Source organism: Triturus cristatus, chromosome 1_2, assembly GCF_964204655.1.
Source record: "Triturus cristatus chromosome 1_2, aTriCri1.1, whole genome shotgun sequence".
Lineage (NCBI taxonomy): Eukaryota > Metazoa > Chordata > Amphibia > Caudata > Salamandridae > Triturus > Triturus cristatus.
In genome coordinates, this window is record NC_140580.1 from 1,178,950,658 (window position 1) to 1,178,965,427 (window position 14,770).

The window sequence follows — 14,770 nt, forward strand, 5'->3', positions numbered from 1 at the left end:
CTTTTGGTGTCGGGTCGCATCTCTGTTTTCTATGGAGACCAAAGAAGACTTGCTGCTTGCGGAGACTGGAGAAGTGTCCAGTGGAATCCGAGGGTGGATTCGAGATGAAGATGACCTGAAAATTGAAAGGCCAGTGTTCAAAGTCACTTGCCAGTGACCGGTGGCCAGGAAGATGGCTGACCACGGATGTCGGGTGATTTCAGGTCGTCGATGGTGTTTTGACTCTTCGCTCACAAGGTCCAGGAGTGATCGACGATGACCAGCGGCTGGATTCGGAGTTTCCCATACAGTCTGCAGCTTACTGACATGTTGACAACCGGATTGGAGCCAACAAGCCTTGGCAACAGCAAGTCTTGTGGAAATAAAAGGTCAGCCTTGAAAACCAGCAAGGACAGGCCTGGAGCAACCAGGGGAGTCCTTTGAGTTGATGAGAAAGTCTTCGGGGGACCCACAAGCCAATGGGCAAGGGATCGCAAAGATGCCTCTTGAAGAAATGCTTCACAGGAGCCCACGGTCACTCGGGATGGGGTAGGCTTGGGCCACAAATGGTCCAATGCACAAGCTCGTAGAACGTCGTGAAGGGGTTGTACTTGACAATAGTGCACGGTACCTGGGTATTGCTGTTCCTCGTCACTCGGAGGGTCCACTCACCACAGCTTTGCTGGGGACTCACAATGGCCGTCGAGAAGTCAGGAAATCTACTTCTGGGGCTGCAGGGACTTCAAACTCCGGAGGGAGCGGGAAAGTTTGCGACCATTGATTAGAGTTTCAGGTGCCTGCCAAGCAGGGGAGTCACTGCTTGACTCCAAAGGAGATTCTTCTGTCTTCCAGAGGCAGTGGAACGTTGAAGGGCCAAGATTCTTCTTTGTAGAGCGTCGTTGAGGGTTATCTACTTTGCAATGGCAAGGGTTGCTATCTTATACTGAAGATAGGGGAGGGACTAGCTCTATGACCACTCCTCTGGGAGGGTCAGGGTAGGGGGTGGTTACACCCACTTCCCTTTGTCCAGTTTCACGCCAGAGTAGGGACAGGTAGCCCCTGAACCGGTTTGAGCTGGCATATGCACAGAGGAGCCTACTGCTCCCCCAGGACTTCAAAGCACTCTAGAAGTGCACCCACCCAGCTCCAATACACTAACTCCTGTCTATAAGGTGGTGCCACCTCCCTGTGACAGGATGCCTATTGTTGGGCCTCCTCCACTGCGAGTTTCAGTCAGCAGCAGGAGGGCAGCCCAGTGTCTGTGCTGGTGGCATCCATTTTGTGATGCCAAGGCTCTTTCAGATTTCTACCGTGTAACCACAGTAGGTACATGTCGTCCCCTCTAGAAGGGTGGGATCATACTCCCACACCAGTTACTGGTGTGGGGGTATGATTCCAAGTTGTTTGACACCAAACACAACATGTTTTGATGCAGTCATTCCAAAGTTAGCATTTACCATTGGGTTATAATGCACTTAAGAGTATATGGTTTAACCGCATTCACAAACAGCCACAGAGAATAGACTCTGCCAGCTGCAGAGGGGTCCTGCTCATGCAGGGGCACCCCCTCACATTGTAAACCAAGCACCCTGCCCTCAGGATTGATAGGGCCTGCCATAGGGGTGGCTGGTAGGTTTATGTGTGTGTATGGTGAGATATAGGAACCTATTCCTCTGTGAGGAATGCTAACACTACCTCACCCAGGCTGTAGTAGCAGGCCTGTGGTGTCAGATTGAGATTGCTTCCCAGGGGTGGCATAATACATGCTTCGGCCCCTGGTAGGCCTGTGAAGTACCAATGCCCTAGGTACCTAAGGTACCATATACTAGGGGCTCATAGGGTACCACAGTATCCAATCACTAGTGCATCTAATATGCACACCAAGTCGTTTAGAGAGAACAGAGAGACTGGGGCCCTGATTAGCAGGGACCCAGCCAGACTATAGCCAGAAACCAGTGTATACATCAGAAAAAAAGTGGGGGCAACATAAGTGCAGATCCTACTCTCCTACACTGACCATCTAGTGATACTCCCCGAACCACTAGTGAAACTCCTTCACTCCCTCCTGATGCTTCCTGCCCCTCTAGTGATACTACCTGAACCTCTAGTGCCCCTCTCTGACTCTCTAGTGACACTCCCAGACATTCTGACATTCCTACTTCTGTAGTGACACTCCCTGTCTCTCACCTGACACTCCAAGCCCTCCTGACACTCCTTCTCCTCTAGTGGCACCCCCTGCCTCTCTCCTGACACTCCCTGAGTTTCTAGCAACACTCCGAGCCCTTCTGACCACTCCTGTTCCTGTCTGTAGTCACACTGCCTGACCCTCGAGTGACACTCGCTGACCCTCTAGTGACACTTCCTGCTGATCTCCTGACGATTCCAGGCCTTCTGACACTCCATCCTGTAGTGACACTCTCAGCCCTTCTGACACTCCTGCAGTGACAATCCCCGCTCCTCTAGTGACACTCCCTGACTCTATAGTGACACTCCCTACCTCTCTCCTGACACTCCCAATTATTCTGACACTCTTGCTCCTGTAGTGTCACTCCGTGCCTCTCTCCTGACACTCCCAGTTCTTCTGACACTACTGCTCTTGTAGTGAGTTCCTGCCCCTAAAGTTACATTCTCTGACTCTCTAGTGACACTCCCTGCCCCTTTAGACTCTGTGCCTCTCTCCTGACACAACCAGCCCTTCTGACACTCCTGCAGTGACACTCCATGTCTCTGTCCTTACACTCTCAGCCCTTCTAACAGCCTTGCTCATGTAGTGGCCCTCCCTGCCTCTCTCCTGACACAACCAGTCCTCCTGACACAACTGTAGTGACACTCCCTGCATCTCTCCTGACACTCCCTGACTCTCTAATGACACTCCCTGTCTCTCTTCTGACAGTCCTACTCCTGTAGTGACACTCCCTGACCCCTCCTTCCTCTGTGATGTCCCACCTCCAGATCTGTATATCCTGTTCCCTTCCTTCCTCTGTAATGTCACTTTCCCAGGCCAGCATATCCTGTTCCTCCTTCCTCTATGATGTCCCTCCCCCCGCCTGCGTATCCTGTCTCCTCCTTTCTCTGTGATGTCACTTTCCCAGGCCTGTACATCCAATCCCACTTCCTCTGTGATGTCACTCCCCTCGCCCATATATGTACATCCTGTCCCTGCCTTCCTCTGTGATGTCACTCCCCCAGGCCTGCATATCCTGTACCCCCTCCTCTGTGATGTCACTTTCCCAGGCCTGTATATCCAACCCCACTTCTTGTGTGATGTCACTCCCCTAAACTTGAACATCCAGGCCTATCCTCTGTGATGTCACTCCCCTCTTCCATATATGTACATCCTGTCCCCCGCCTTCCTCTGTGATGTCACTCATCCATGTCTATATATCTCGAGAGGGCCAAGGAAATATCCAGTGTTGGTCAGTGAGGGATGAAGGCTGCAGAGGAGCACGGTGTCGGATGTCAGTGGGGATTTCTATTACGTCTAGTTTCCCCCTTTTACGGCCAGTTCTCCCACCCTGGGAAGGGGCATGTGAGGGCTCACCTTTGCCCCCGCTGCCTTGTCTTTCTTTGGTTCCTTCCCAGGGTCCCAGCCTGTCTGTCATCTGACCTGCGATATGTTGGGGGGTCCCGGAGGGGGCTTCCCAGCATACGCCTGAGTCCTTGGGTTATGAATGGTGTGAACTAGAGTGCGTGGACTGGGCCCTCGATATCCAGTTTGAATGGTGTGCCTGGACAGTAGCGATGGTCAGAACCTTGACGTGGTGCTACTGCTCACTGGTTGTAACACAACTGGTGCTAATCTGGCCTTTTGTGTGCATGGAGTGCAGTTGGAATGTCCTGGGTGAGGATCCCCGAGTCACGCTCTGCCGTAGGGACCTGGAGGCGGAGCTTCAGATGTGCCCTGTGGGATCACCCGTCGCACTGGTTGTAACACAACTGGTGGTAATCTGACCTTTTGTGTGCATGGAGTGCAGGTAGTGTCTTGGGTGTGGATCCCTATGTCACGTTCTCCAATAGGCAACTGGAGGCGGAGCTTCAGATGTGCCCTGCGGGACCACCAATCACACTGGTTGTAACACAACTGGTGCTAATCTGACCTTTTGTGCAGAGCTTCAGATGCCCTCTGCGGGGCCACCAATCACACTGGTTGTAACACAAATGGTGCTAATCTAGCCTTTTGTGAGCATGAAGTGCAGGTAGTGTCCTGGGTGTGGATCCGAAGGTCACACTTCCATAGGCACCTGGAGATAAGATATTGTCATCGGGTCAGAGGAGAGGACAACTGAAATATTACACTTGAGGGTGCAGTAGAAGGGGGTGTGGGATGTCAGTGAAGTGGTCTGTCCTAAATGGGTGTCACAAGAGGGGAATGGAGTGTCACTAGTGAGTCAGGGAGGGCACTAGATAGGCAGGGGTTGTCACTTGAGGAAGAGTGTCAGAAGGGCTGGGTGTCGGGAGAGAGGGAGTGTCTGGGGAAGACTAGTGAGTATTAAAGGAGAGGCAGGGAGTGCCGGCAGAGGGGAAGGGAGTGTTACTAGAGAGTAAAGAGTGTAACTACAGAAGCAGGAGTGTCAGAAGAGCTGGGAGTGTCACTACAGGAGGAGTGTGGGCTGGGAGTGTCTGGAGAGAGGCTGTGAGTGTCACTACAGGAGCAGGAGTGTCAGAAGAGCTGGGAGTGTCACTACAGGAGGAGTGTCTGGAGGGCTGGGAGTGTCACTACAGGAGCAGTTGTGTCTGAAGGGTGCCCTCTAGTGAAACTCCGAGTCTCGAATGACACTCCTTGCCACTCTCCGGACACTCTCAGCCCTTCTGACACTCCTCCTGTAATGACACTCCCTGCCTCTCTCTAGTGACACTCTCAGCCCTTCTGACATTCCTCCTGTAATGACACTCCCTGCCTCTCTCTAGTGACACTCTCAGCCCTTCTGACACTCCTGTTCCTGTAGTGACACTTCCTGCCTCTCTCTAGTGACACTCTCAGCCCTTCGGACGCTCCTGTTCCTGTAGTGACACTCCCTGCCTTTCTTTAGTGACACTTCCAGCCCTTCTGACGCTCCTGCTTCTGTAGCAACACACTGACCCTCGAGTAACATTTCCTGACCCTCCAGAGATACATCCTGCTTCTCCCCTGACACTCCCCGCTCTTCTCACATTCCAGCTTCTGTATTGATACTCTCTGACTCTCTCTAGTGACACTTCTAGAACTGACACTCTTTCATGTTACACTCCCTGCCTCTTTACTGACACTCCTGTAGTGACACCCACAGCCCTTCTGACATCCCTGCAGTAACAGTCCCTGCCCCTATAGTGACACTCCCGACTCTAGTGATACTCTCTGCCTCTCTCCTGACACTCCCCCCATCTGACACTCCTGCACTGACACTCCCTGAACGTCTAGTGACACTCTCTGCTTCTCTCCTGACACTCCCAGGCCTACCGACCCTCCTGCTTCTGTAGTGACACTCCCTTCCTCTCTCCTAACACTTTTAGCCCTTCTGACACTACTTGCACTCCCTGCCCCTCGAGCGACACTCACTGCCCCTCTAGTGACCCTCTCTGCCTTCTGAAACTCCCAGCCCTTCTGACACTCCTGCTCCTGCATTGACACTCCCTGCCTCTAGTCACACTCCTGCTCCTGTAGTGACACTCCTGCTCCTATAGTACAACTCCCTGCCTATCTCCTGACATTCCCAGTCCTTCTGACACTCGTGCTTCTATAGTGATACTCTGTGACCCCGAGTGACACTCCTTAACCCTCTAGTGACACTCCCTGACTCTCTCCTGACACTTCCAGCCCTTCTGACACCCCAGCTCCTGTGGTGACAGTCCCAGCTGACACTCCTGCAGTGACACTCCATGCCACTCTAGTAACACTGCTTGCCTCTCTCCTGACACTCCTGTACTTTAGTGACATTCCCTGCCCTTCTAGTGAACTCCCTGACTCTTTAGTGACTTTCCCTGCCTCTCTCCTGACACTCCCTGCCCTTCTGACACTCATTTTCCTGTAGTGACACTCCCTACCTCTTTCCTGACACTCCAGTGACACCCACAGCCGTTCTGATATTCCTGCAGTGACACTCTCCACTTCTAGTGACACTCCATGCCCCTCTCCTGACACTCTCTGCCCTTCTCACACTCCTGATTCTGTAGTTACACTCCCTGCCTCTTTCCTGACACTCAGCCCTTCTGGCACTCCTAGCCCATCTGACAGTCTCATTTCCCTGTAGTGACCCTCCCAGCCTCTTTCCTGACCCTCCTGTAGTGACACCCAAACCCCTTCTGACATTCCTGCAGTGACACTCTGTCAGGGGGTGCCTCCTTTCCCCTGCAGCCTGACCCAGGACTCACCTGTTTCACCACCCTTCTTTCTTCAACAGTCACCGGGGAACTGGAGAGGAGCGACGCTGGCGCCATCTTCGACATTAAACGAGCGCTGGCCCTTTCAGGACGGGGCTTCCTCGGCAGAGGAGGACCACGCCCCCTATGACGTCGCGGGTCCGGATTGGCGGGCGCCGCAGAGAAAGGACGGAGATGCGGAAGTGAGAGGAACGCCGCCGGAGGAGCAAGGAGGTGAAGGCGAGAACCAGGAGAGAGGAGGAGAAGACGCGGAACCGGAGAGAGGAGAGTGGGAGAACGGAAGCAAGATCCAGAGAAGACTCCCGAGACCGGAAGGAGAAGCGGAGGCCGGGCCAGGAGGCGAGGAACACGCTGCGCCCTGCCAGGGACCCGGAGGTTCCTGGCTCCAACAGGTACGACATCGTATCCTGGGACCAGGGAACCGGGGCGGTGGAAAAGGAAGGGGCACTTAGTGATAACCCGTAGACGGTTCATCTGTGGATATCACCGTTACGCACAACTGTTGGTGGCCGGGTCCTTGACCTTGTGACACACTCTTTTGATTCGTTTGGTGTCCCTCACGAACCCTGCCCCTAGAGTGACAGCACTGCTAGAAACCTAAAAGGATTCTCTTTATTTTTGTTTTCATGTGCTGAGTCCTCCTCCCTCACCGGTGAAGAACCAGGAGAAGCAGGAGATTCCCGGAAAGGGAACGGCCACGGAGAGAACAATCTCAGAGCTAAAAGACCCAGCAACCCATGACGAATCCATCCCATTGTGTATATATCCTTGGAGATTAAAAACCCTTGACAACCTGTTTCAGTTCAACGTCATTCTTTACGCTGTTCAGGGAGGGACCTCCCGACACACTCCCTGCCCCTATAGTGACACTCTCCAATTCTAGTGACAATCCCCTCCCCTCTCCTGCCACTCCCTGCCCTTCTGACACTCCTGCTTCTTTAGTGACACTCCTTGCCTCTCTCCTGACACTCTCCGCCTTTCTCACAGTCCTACAGTGACACTCCCTACATCTCTCTTGACACTCCCAGCCCTTCTGACACCCCTGCAGTGACACTCTCTTCCCCTCTAGTGACTCTCCACGACTCTCTTTTGACACCCCAGCCCTTCTGACACTCCTGCTCGTGGAGTGATGCTCACTCCCTGCCCCTCTACTGACTCTCCCTAACCCACCGGAGTATTTTCTTGACACTCCCTACCTTTTTCCTGACATACCAAGCCCTTTTAACACTCCTCCTCCTGTAGTGACACTCTCTGCCCATCTAGTGATACTCCCTGAACCTCTAGTGCCCCTCCCTGAATCTAGTGACACTCCCTGCCCCTCAAGTGACACTCTCAGTCATTCGGACATTCCTGCTTCTGAAGGTGATAATCCCCGTCTCTGTCCTGACACTCCTGCAGTAATCCTGGGTGTCTGTCCTGACACTTCCAGCCTTCTGACGCCTGCACCTGTAGTGACACCCCCTGCGTCTCCTGACACTCCCTGAGTTTCTAGCGACGCTCCAAGCCCTTCTGACCACTCCTGTTCCTGTAGTCGCACTGCCTGACCCTCGAGTGACACTCTCTGACGGACACTTCCTACTGCTCTCCTGACAAACCCAGCCCTTCTGACACTTCTTCATCCTGTAGTGACACTCTGAGCCCTTCGGACACTTCTGCAGTGACACTCCCCGCTCCTCTAGTGACACTCCCTGACTCTATAGTGACACATCCCACCTCTTGCCTGACACTCCCAGCCCTTCTGATACTTCTGGTCAGGGAGAGTCCCTATGGGAGCAGGAGTGTGTGAAAGGTGTGGAACGTCAGGAGAGAGGCAGGGAGTGTCCCAAGAAGGTCAGGGAGTGTCACCCGAGGGTCAGGGAGAGTCACTAGGGAGTCAAGGAGTGTCACTAGAGGGGGAGGGAGTATCAATACAGGAGCAGGAGTTTCAGAAGGCCTGGGAGTGTCAGGAGAGAGGTAGGGAGTGTCACTACTGTAGCAAGTGTCAGAAGGGCACCCTTTAGTGAAACTCCCTGACTTTCAAGTGACATTCTTTGCCTCTCTGCTAACACTCACAGCCCTTCTGACACTCCTGCTCCTGAAGTGACACTCCCAGCGACACTCCCAGCATCTATCTAGTGACACTCCTTGCCTCTCTCCTGACACTCCCAGTTCTTCTGACACTACTGCTCTTGTAGTGACAGTTCCTGCCCCTAAAGTTACATTCCCTGACTCTCTAATGACACTCCCTGCCCCTTTAGTGACACTACCTGCCTCTCTCCTGACACAACCAGCCCTTCTGACACTCCTGCACCTGCAGTTTCACTATCTCTCCTGACACTCCTTGCATCTCTCCTGACACTCCCAGCCCTTTTGACCACTCCTGCTCATGTAGTGACACTCCCTGACCCTCTAGTGACACTCCCTGCCTCTCTCCTGACACTCCCAGCCCTTTTGACTCTCCTGCTCCTGCAGTGACACTCCCTGCCACTCTCCTGACTCTCCCTGCCCCTCCCTAGTCCTTCCTTGACATTCCCTGCCTCTCGCCTGACATATCCAGTCCTTTCGACACTCTTTCTCCTGTAATGACACCAGCCCTTCTGACACTCCTGCAGTGACATCCCCTGAAACTCTAGGGCCACACCATGACTCTCTAGTGGCACTCCCTGCCTCTCTCCTGACACTCTCAGTCCTTCTGACACTCCTGCAGTAACACTGTGTCTGTTCTGACACTCTCAGCCCTTTTGACACTCCTGCTCCTGCAGTGACACTCCCTGCCACTCTCCTGCCACTCCCTGCTCCTGCCTCATCCTTTCCTGACACTCCCCGCCTCTCTTCTGACACACCCATCCCTTCTGACATTCGTGCTTCTCTAGTGACACTCCCAGCCCTTCTGACACTCCTGCAGTGACACCCCCTGCCCCTCTAGTGATACTTCCTGAACCTCTAGTGACACTCCCTGACTCTCGAGTGACACTCCTGGACTCTTGTAGGAAGGTGGAATCTGACTGCATGGTTGCCCCCACTTTTTTCCTGGTGTTGAATGGATTTTGACTAGTCTTCTGGGATCCTGCTATTCAGGACCCCAGCCTACCTGCTTACTCCCTTAAATGACATGGAGTGCATATTAGATGCACTAGTGATTGGATACTGTGGTACCTTATGAGCCCCTAGTATATGGTATCTTAGGTACCAAGGGCATAGGTACTTCATAGGTCTACCAGGGGCTGAAGCATGTATTATGCCACCCCTGGGAAGCAGACTAAACTGACACCACAGGCCTGCTACTGCAGCCTGGGTGAGGTAGTGTTAGCACTCCTCACTGAGATATAGGTTCTCTATATCTTACCTTACACACACATATAAACCTATCAGTCACCCCTAAGGCAGGCCCTATCAATCCTGAGGGCAGGGTGCTTGGTTTACAATGTGAGGGGGTGCCTCTGCCTGAGCAGGGCCCCTCTGCAGCTGGCAGAGTCTATTCTCTGTGGCTGTTTGTGGATGCGGTTGATAAAAAGAAAAGTTACCTGTCAAACGACTTCTCTAGGGTCCTCAAAAAGGATCCCATAATGGGAAAAACAAAACCGTACAGATAATTGCAAAGGATATACCAATAATAAACTACTTTAATCAAAAGATTTGTTTAATTTTATTTTTCCAATTATCAAAATCAGTAGATAAAAGAATAAAGAAATAAGAACAATCACAAATTACATCCAAAATTGGTGCAATCACAATACAATTTCCCACAAAGCCAAATCGAAAAGATCAGTCATACTAACATGCACTCAAAGCACACATTCACATTTCAAAACAACTGTCCATGACTACGTCAAGATGGACCAAATGCCACCTGATGATAGAATGACAGTTTCATATATCATCCAAAGGGTGAGGGTAGTTACAGTCCAGCTACCCGACAAATTAAACGCGAAGGCGCGTTCCGGTGTCTAGCCCCAGCCGGGGCCACACCTACATCAGGGCGACGATGGTCAAGCAACAATGGGACAGACAAACAGACCTAAAATCACAGAGAAATGCATAATCAATGGGTGAAATTGACACATAGTAATAACATTGGTTAGTTGTAAAGACTAAAACAGTCTAAAAGCAAATGTCAGGACCGGAGAAATCTCATAATTGATTTATTAACTTTGAAATTATCAGGGCCAAAAAGGCTATAATGTCCGGAATAGGTCGCACCAATACCTTGAAGATGGAGAGAAACTGAGAAAGTGGCGACTAATCAAACCATAGACAATAGGTTAGAACATCAGTGTATTTTTTAAAATAAACGCCGATTAATTACCAAGCCACCAGATAAAAACATAGTGCAAAAGAATAGAACGTGTAAAATAGTGAGGGAAAAGAAATAGAAAAGAGTTATTTAAATAGGTCAGAAAAGCAGCAGGCAGAGATGGAGGGGAATGGTCTGTCTAGAAGTTCATGAAGGAAGCCAGGGGAGCAGACAGGAAATAATGTAGCAGCGCCAATCCAGCAAGGGATCTGCTGTAAGAAAAAATGACGTTATAGAAAAGGGCGAAGGTAGAGAGACATCTCCCCAAAGCATCGGATATGCAAAGCAGAGCGGGATATCCTAAGTAGATGCAGCCGTACCCACCAGTGTATCGACTTTTCCTTCCAGCCAACATCAACGCAGGTTCCCAGAGCGGCCGCGATGTGGTGTCTGTCAGGCGGCAAGAACAGGAGGCTGTGGATGAGCCGGTTCCTTAAAAGACCTTCAAGAGTTTCTGTTGGAAGGCGGACCCCGAGGAGTCGGCGAGACCACCAAGGGGGGCCCTCACACTGTACGAAGTAGCCGAGCGCTGCCGAGAAGTCTCCTGAGAGATCCTTCTCCTATCACGTACTAGTACAGTAACACCACCACACAGGACTCAAGGAGGTTGTCTCAAGACAAGCAATTCTTTATCAGCAATAAAAAGGTTACGAGGTCAATATTTACACGAAGGGATCGAGGGATCCACCAAAAGTCTCAGTGTCTCTTTGGAAGGGTAGGGGTAGCGGGACAGTCTTTGGCAGGAGTGCGGTACGAGGGTACCTGTGGCCCAGTTCTTATCCTCAAGCTGGAGGACCTCCGGATCTCGGAGGGGTCGAGCCGCGACGGCGTCAGCAGGGCTCTGGCGTACAGTTCGGGGAGAGCCGCGATCCAATCAGCAGGGCTCTCACGATGGTTTCTGCTCAGCTCGAGCCGCGACGTCGTCAGCAGGGCTCCGAGGGAGGTTTCAGCGAGGTTGGGCCGCGACAGCGTCAGCAGGGCTCCGATGTTCCAGGTGGTTTCAAAGTGTTCACAAGAAGGAGCCGCGACGCAGTCAGCAGGGCTCGTGATGGTTCCGACAAGAGTTCTTCTCCCTAGGGTCAGCCGCGATTCAATCAGCAGGGCTCTCGACTCCGGGATACAACTGCCGATCTGTGGCGGGTTTGCCCCAGATATAGGTCTGTAGCCCTTTGATGTCCGGACCCAGGCGCCCGGTGGGGGCGGAGAGGCCGGGTGGAGGTGGCCAGACGCCCAGCAGGAGAGGCGCCAGGCCCAGGGGAGTTGCAGGGCGATCACACCTCGAGAGGGGAGGACAGTTGGGGGTCCCATCGATACTGTCCTCCGCCGGGGGCGATGAATGGTTCCTGCGGCACCCCCTGGCCAGTTCGTGGTGCCTCGATGTCGGGACTTCGCTGGGGTCGAGGCCGGGTTGAGCGGGGTCGCGCTGGCTGGTGCACAGAGTCACGTGGGTGCCAACAAGATGGCGGAGCCACGAGGGGTATGCAACCTCGTGCAGCTCAGGATGAAGGGCCTCGGTGCAGTTCAGAAGGGTGGCCCGTGAAGGGCGGGGAACGGGCACAATCCACGGGGGTAAGGACCATGCCACGAGGCCGGGTCCAACAGGCGTCCCCCCCAGCCGAAGGCATGGAGAGTCACCCATCTCCTTGGGGATTCTCCTCGTCAAGGCGGAAGAAGCGGGACAGGCCGTCGGCGTTGGCGTGGTCATTGCCGGGCCGGTGTTCAACGTCAAAGTCCATCCCTTGTAGCGAGATGGACCACCGCAGCAGCTTGGGGTTCTCGCCCCGCATTTGCATTAACCACCGCAGGGGCCGGTGGTCGGTCTGGACCCGGAAGTGGGTACCGAAGAGGTAGGGCCGGAGTTTCTTAAGGGCCCACACCACAGCGAAGGCCTCACGCTCGATGGTGCTCCATCGTTGCTCCCGGGGCAGTAGCCGTCGGCTGCTGAAGGCCACTGGTCGGTCGAGCCCCTTTTCATCGGCCTGGGACAGGACGGCCCCGATCCCATACTCGGAGGCGTCCGTTTGCACCACGAACTCCTTATTGTAGTCAGGGGCCTGTAGCACCGGGGCAGTACACATTGCGGTCTTTAGGGTGTCGAAGGCTGCTTGGCAGCGGGGTGTCCAGTGCACCTTCTTGGACTGCTTTTTGGACGTTAGCTCTGTGAGGGGGCCAACAATGCTCCCATAGTCCCGGATAAACCGCCGGTAGTATCCAGTGAGACCCAGGAAGGCCCGGACAGCGGTCTGGGTAGTGGGGGGTTCCCAGGCCTGGATGGCATCTATTTTCGGTTGGAGAGGGGCCACCTGCCCGCTCCCCACTTGATGGCCCAGGTAGGTCACGGATCCGTGGCCGATCTGGCATTTGCTGGCCTTGATTGTGAGCCCGGCCCGCTGGAGGGCGGCCAGGACGGCTTTAAGGTGAAGGAGGTGCTCTGCCCAGTGGTTGCTGTACACGGCAATGTCATCTAGGTAGGCCGCGCTGAAGGCCTCAAGCCCGGCCAAAACCTTGTTCACCAGTCTTTGAAAGGTGGCCGGGGCGTTCTTCATTCCGAAGGGCATCACCCGAAAGTGGTAATGCCCATCCGGGGTCGAAAAGGCGGATCTTTCTTGGGCGCCGGGGGTGAGCTGGATCTGCCACTACCCGGCGGTGAGGTCCAGCGTGCTCAAGTAGCGAGCGGCCCCTAAGCGGTCGATGAGTTCGTCGGCCCTGGGTATAGGGTGGGCGTCCGTCTTGGTCACAGCATTCAGGGCTCGGTAGTCCACGCAGAATCGCAACTCCGGGGGGTGGCCGGGAGCTGCGGCCTTTGGCACCAGGACGACAGGACTGGCCCACGGGCTGTCGGAGGGTTCGATGACCCCCAGGGCCAGCATCTTCGTTACTTCGGCCTGGATGCATGCCCGCACTCGGTCGGGTACCCGGTAGGCTCTGTGTCGCACGGGGGGGGGCTCTCCCCGGTGTCGACGTCGTGGACGCACCAGTGGGTCACCCCCGGGGTGAGGGAGAAGAGGGCTGCGTAGTCCTGCAGCAGTTGCTGGCAGTCGTTGCGCTGTTCCGGAGTCAGGGAAGAGGCGAGTTGGACACCCTCGATTGTTCCATCATGGACGTTGGACTGCAAGAGGTCGGGCAGGGGCTCGGAGTCGTCCTCGCCCCCCTCGTCGGTCGCCAGTAGCAGGCTCAGTTCGGTCCGGGCAAAGTGGGGTTTTAGCCTGTTAGCATGTAGAACCCGGAGGGGGTTCCGGGGGGACTCCAGGTCGACCAGGTAGGTGACGGGACTTTTCTTCTCCACTACCTTGAAGGGCCCGGTCCACTTGTCCTGGAGGGCGCCGGGTTCAACCGGGCCATGACCCATACCTTCTGACCTGGCTCGAATTCCATGGTAGAGGAGTTCCGATCGTACCACCGCTTCATGTCCTCTTGGCTGGCCTCGAGGTTGGCTTCGGCCATGGCTCGGAACTTGCGGGTCTGGTTTCGGAGGGTCAGGAGGTATCGGTAGACGTCAGGAGGGGCGCCTTGGGGCTTCGTCTCCCAGCTCTCTTTGACCAGGCTGAGCGGTCCGCGGACCGGGTGTCCGTACAATAGTTCAAACGGGCTGAACCCCAGGGACTTCTGCGGGACCTCCCGATAGGCAAACAGGAGGCACGGCAGCAGGACATCCCATCTCCGCCTGAGGGGCTCTTCTAGGCCCTGGATCATTCCCTTTAATGTTCTGTTGAACCGCTCAACCAGTCCGTTCCCCTGAGGGTGATAGGGGGTCGTGAACTTGTATGTGACCCCGCACTGCTGCCACAGGGACCGCATGTATCTGGAAATAAAGTTCGTGCCTCTGTCGCTCACCACTTCGCGGGGAAATCCCACTCGGGAGAAGATCCCCATTAAGGCCCGGCCTACCACGGGGGCCGTTATAGTTCTTAGCGGGACCGCTTCAGGGTACCTGGTGGCGTGGTCCACGAGGACCAGGATGAAGCGGTGGCCCAGGGCGGTCTGGGGGTCCAGGGGCCCCACGATATCGATTCCGGCCCGTTCGAACGGGGTGCTGACGGCTGGAAAGGGTTGGAGGGGGGCCTTGACCCGACCCCCCGTCTTCCCGCTGGCTTGGCAGGTCTGGCAGGACCGGCAGTGGTTGTCCACGTCTCTCCGCATCCGGGGCCAGTAGAAGTGGGT